Raw genomic sequence first — 6,006 nt, 5'->3', positions numbered from 1 at the left:
CCGGTAAGACCTGCAAGAGGATGGACGATGGCGCAGATAGGCAGCAGCCAACTGACTACATAGGATGTCTCTTTAGTAGTTCAGTTTGTCTTCCCTCCCAGTGGGTGTAAAAAAGGCCCCCATTTTGAACCAGTCCAACAAGGTGGAAAGCCAGAGGTCATCCCTCTGCCGAATAGTGACAATCCGGCTGTCACTGCGCAAGCAAGTGAGCATGCAGTGTGCCATTTCTGCAAGCGACTCGGAGGGACTCCCTGCTTCCATCTCCACTGAATACTGCCTGTCTTCTTCATCTCCCTCTTGCTCCTCTGGCTGCTCCTCCTCTCCGGTCACCTGAGTAGAAAAACCACCCATTTCACTATACATTGCCTTTGATCCAAAGTCCTCCTCCTCCAGTTCAGCCCCCACAGGGCTCATGTGGCCGTGAGATCTAGGCTCCACGTCTCCAGTCCCCTGACCAGCCAGATTTACCAGCATCTGTTCCAGGACATGAAGTATATATATATATATATATATATATATATATAAGGACACGGTGGAGGATGAGGAGGTAGAGGCAGACGTTGTCACAGGACCAGCGGTGTGAGAACGTGGAGGCGGAAGCGGTGTCACCTGGCCAAGTTGCTGGTGTGGTTGTGCAGGAATCACATTCACCCAGTGAGCCGTAAAGGACATATATGTCCCTGACTGTAGTTACAGTTCCACACGTCAGCACTGCCGTGCACTTTGGCAGACACCGACAGGCTCAAGGACTGGCCCACCTTCTGTTCTACATATTTGTGCAGGGCTGGTACTGCCTTTTTTGAAAAGAAATGACGGCTTTGGACTCTCCACCTCGGCTCGGCACAAGCCATCAGTTCTCTGAAAGGTGCAGAGTCCACCACTTTGAAAGGGAGGGACTGCAGCACCAGTAACTTGGACAGGAGCACATTCAGCTTCTGCGCTGTTGGATGAGTGCATGCATACTGTTGTCTCTTGGCAATCACTTCGGTGATCGATTGCTGACGGAATGACTGACGAGGAGTAGGAGGAGCAGGAGCATCTGGACCAGCAGAAGATGCAAATGACACACAGCTCCTTTCGGCTGAGATGGTGGAGCCTTGACTGCCTGAAAGCCGGTGCGTGCCACGGGGTGATGCAGCGGTTACTGCGGCAGGCTGGACCACCACATCGGAGCCGCGGTTCTCCCAGGCCACTTTATGGTGACGCTGCATATGTTGACGCAGGACCATGGTGCCAACATTGGCACCCTGGCCTCGCTTCACCTTCTGCCCACATATTCTACATATGGCCATGTTAACCTCCTCCGGCGGCTTAACAAAAAATTGCCACACCGCCGAGTAGGTGATTTTCCCCCCAACACTCTGCACTGACTCACTGCTACCGCCGCTGCCTCTGTGAACCACTGCACCACTACTTCCCGGGCAGGTAGGCTGCTGCAAAGCAGGTGGTCAACCCCGGGCACGTTTGGCTCCCGACCTCCCACTGCTGCCACCCTGCTGCTTTCCAGTTATGCTATCACCTCACGGGCAAGCTGCCACCCTCTTCTCCTGATGATGATGAAGCCCCTTCTTCACCCGGCTCCTAAGTGCGATCGGCTTAATCATCATCGAGTAGTGTATGCACATCACTGATTTCCTCCTCAACAGTCTCTGGGTCAGGAACCTGACCACTCGCTACACCACCTCCCACGCCACTCTCCTCATCACTACTTGCCCGCCTAGCAGAGAAAGCGGCGGATGTCTCCTCCAGATCTTGGCTAGGCAGTAGCTGCTGACTGTCCTCCACTAGCTCGTCCTCGCTGTATAGTGGAGCAGAGCCCACAGCATACAATACTTCTGTGGCTGAGGGAACTGCAAAGGACAGAGGCAAGTTGAGAACAGGTGAGGGCACAGGGTCTGCTCCCAGGCCATGCCAACTAAGGATTGTGTCTGACGAACCCACCGACTGTTGGCTGGGGGTGTCTGATGTCACTTGGGATGAAGTGGATGACAGAGTTAACCAATCAAGAATAGCTGGGTTGCTGGTCAAGACACGACCGCTAGATGACACCGGGAGCTCAGGCCTCTCGCTGCGACTCCTGCTGACACACCTCCTTACTCTGCTGTGACCTCTGCCTGCGCCAGAAACATTTAGGCCTCTGCCACTCCTCTGTGCATGGCCTGCCACTTCTCTGTCTGACATACTTTTACTTTAACTAAATAAATTGAAAGCAAATTAAAACACACCTAAAAGCGACGAATATATTTTTATTTTTGTACAGAAATGGGCCACTGAACGCTTTTACCACAAATCACTGCAACAGTGAACTGCATATATATTTTTCTTTTTGTACTCAAATACATCACTAAATGCTTTCACCACATGTAACTGCAGAAGTGAACTGAGAATTTATTTGTATTTTTGTACTGAAATACGTCACTAAAAGCTTTGACCACAAAAAACTGCATCAGTGAAGTGCGTGTATATTTTTCTGGATATATAAATTGATGGAATGAGAGAGCTGTATAATGGCTATTTGGATCCCCAAATAATCTTTCCCTGCACTTGTAAATTGCTTTTCTAGCACTGTCCCTAGCGCCTTCTGACGTCTCTCCCTGCACTAAGATGCTGTGAAATGATTCCTCTCTATCCTTTCTCTGCACTAATCATTTTTTGAGTTTTTTTAACACAATCAGGTTTCTCCTGACACTCTCCCTAGCGCCTGCACATGTCTCTCCCTGCACTCAGAACGCTGTAAAATGTCCTAATCCAAGATGGCTAAGGCTATTTAAAGGGGTGTGACATCATAGGGCTGGCTGACTGCTGATTGGCTGCAGGCATGGCATTATGGGTCACCCTGCCTTCCCAGTCGAATTTTTTAGTATTTTTCGAATTTCACTTTTGTCAGCTTTGATTCGCTCATCTCTACTGACAATCATCTGGATAGTTGCTGAGGAGGAGCCCAGCTTTCAAAGCTGATACAATCCTATATAAAGAAGTTTGAAGTTTTTCACAAAAAAAGTTGGGCTCTATCTTTACTATTGACAGATCTTTTGGTTTGTGGCGGTATATAGTCCAAGGATACAAGACAAAAAAAAATTAAAAAACAGAAGCGCAAGATACATATAGAAGCTGTATAACCTGCCAAATGATTTATTATCCATCCAGATGAAGGATTCAGATTGCTTTATTAAGGATTATTAGGGTTGATGACCCCACTTTGTTTCATTGGTCAAAGGACTGATGAGGTCAACTTGCTCCCTCTACCAGTTAGAGTGCACTACAAAGAAGGGCTACAAGAGGGCAATGCATCAAACTTAACTACAGTAGTTGCACAAATAAAATACATTTGTATAAATGTACAGCTTTATTATTTTTTTCCACCTGCCCATAGTAAAGATTTGTTACAGCACAACTATAGTCTATAGCTGCCCAGGAAGATCAACAATTAATGTTTTGTCTAAGAAAGGATGACAGCTGTGCCGAATGCTCTCCATTAACTTGTCAACTCTAAGTTTTTGGCAGTTGATAACGTCACGGATAATGGGGAGGGGATGAAAACAGAAGGATAAATACAAGGGACTAGGCCTTCAAAGGCTAGGAAGAAGAAAACGTTCACCCCCTACGGACACCCTAACCTAGCCCTGACTCCTGACAGTATGAATATCCCCTGAAGGTGGGAATATTCATTCATTGGAACCTAGGCCCTAGTAGCCCTAGGAATAGTGACTGGGCTTGAGACTACTGGTTCCTTCCCTGATGAAAGAACCAGCGTCTCCCTGAGGCCTAGTAACAACAAAAGAACGACAAAACTCCAAAAGAAGTTCAACTTATCTTAACTAGCAAATGGAGGAGCAGGAACCCTGAAGAGAACAACACACCAGCTGTTCACATCCCAGAAGTGAATATCAACTGCATAGCATAAAGTGTGAGGCCCGATTAAATGGAGGAGCAGTAATGACCACCATTTGCAGCTGATACAAGGGGTGTGTTCATTACAAAAAACAACACAGAAACAAGTAAAAACAAAGAGACTGTCCGATAACCTCACGTGTAGCTTGTCTCACAGATCTTCTGACCTCAGTCACAGAAGGGACCGTGACAGTACCCCCCCTTCTACGTGTGGCCTCTGGACCGACCTTATCCGGATTAGCCCTGTGGAAAGCTTTCACTAGGTGACTAGCATTAACGTCGGTCCCTGGAACCCACATTCTCTCCTCAGGACCGCAACCCTTCCAGTGAACGAGATACTGGAGGGATCTGCGGAGAATTCGGGAGTCCAGTATTCTGGCGATCCGAAATTCTAGATTAGCATCCACCATGACAGGAGCGGGAGGCAAGAAGCACGGTTCCGCAGGTTCGACATATCTCTTCAGCAGTGATTTGTGGAACACATTATAAATCTTTAAAACCTGTGGAAGTTCGAGACGAAAGGCAACCGGGTTAATAATGCTTTTATGGACCAAAAAAACCTTGGACCCAACTTCCAAGAAGGTACTTTCAACTTAATGTTTCTTGTGATTGCATACACAGGGCTGAGATTTGGCAGAGTGGGAGACGTACCATATACAATATCAGATGACACCTAGACACAAGGAATTACTAACTTCAAACCAATATGTCCTAAAGTATCCAACACTAAATACATTGTACATAACAAACTCATGCTGCATACTAAGTGAAATGATGTGCAGGACTAGGATTCACTGCAGGGATAAAGGCAATTAAGCAGTATTACTATCAGGGGGAAAGTGAATACGGCAATTCTGCATCAAAGTGTACCTGTCTTTTTGCCTTGCATTAAAGAGCAAAGAATCAATGCGCATATAGGATAAAGTATAGATTTAAGGACCCATTTTCCTTTGAGAAATGAAATGTAAATATTTTCCAAAAGTCTTCAACCCTAAAATTACCCAGATCTGCTCCATTTCTCCTCCAGATTTTTTTTCCACGTTCCTGCTAGGGAGAAATAACAAACATAAAAAAATATAATTTCACACCCCTAAAGCAAGGTGAGGTTCTTTTTCTTTTCAGGAATAGCATCCACCACCTTGGCAGGTAAACTATGGAAACAGTCCATAGTCTCCAGATTAAGGCATCTCCTTTTGGTATGAGAATCCATACCAAATTTAAACTGATATCCTTCCACACTTTCACTCCATGAAATTTCCACCCTCTCCTGACATGGCGCCTTCTGGACCCTCCATCCTCTCCAATTGGGAGTCTTGAGAATATACGTCCTAATAACCTCACATTAGCAGATGTTTGTTTTTTTACAACATACATAATGTTCATTTATTAGATATGCTTACTCATTATGTTGAAGTACCAAAAATCACTTTGTATCGGCGCCCTATCTAAAGGTTTTCCTTGTTTTTATGTGGGATCATTCATGCCCAGCTCATGACTAAAGTCTACACACAACTTTACCAGTTACTACAAAATATTCTGTGTTTGGGTTTGCTCTGAATCACAGAATTTATGGGAGGTCCCCCCTACTCAGAACTCAGGGTATTTAATGATGCCAAACCAGAAGCCAGTCCTAGCCATTTTGTTCAACCCAACAGCTGTGGCAGAGAACTATGGAGGTCACAGAAGCTGTGGAGGGCCGCATTAAGGAGGCCCTCATTTGATTTATGAAGATTGCTATTTTATTTAAATTGAGATTTCAAATACATTTGTAGGGAATGTATGACTTTTTAAGGCTCTCAATGTCTATGTGAACTGTTGTCATATAATTACAACAACTCGGAAATCCTATATCCGGTGGAACTTGCTTAGGTAATCCTGAAATTTTGCATCAATTTCTAAGTTTTTGGCTTTGGAGTATTTCAGAAAGACCCCGAATTTCTCAAGTCCATATAATTGATACTGAACAAATAAGTAAGAAAATAAGCATTATTGGAATAATAAATAGGGCTAACAACTAAAAGAATAATGTTTAACTGGCCCATTGTCTGATTTCACAGGACTAGTGCAAACTGGCAGTAAGGTTGCATAGTGGTTACCACTTCCTCACCCCTGTGA

Source organism: Pyxicephalus adspersus, chromosome 2 (genome assembly GCF_032062135.1).
Source record: "Pyxicephalus adspersus chromosome 2, UCB_Pads_2.0, whole genome shotgun sequence".
Classification (NCBI taxonomy): domain Eukaryota; kingdom Metazoa; phylum Chordata; class Amphibia; order Anura; family Pyxicephalidae; genus Pyxicephalus; species Pyxicephalus adspersus.
This window is presented reverse-complemented; position numbering follows the sequence as displayed.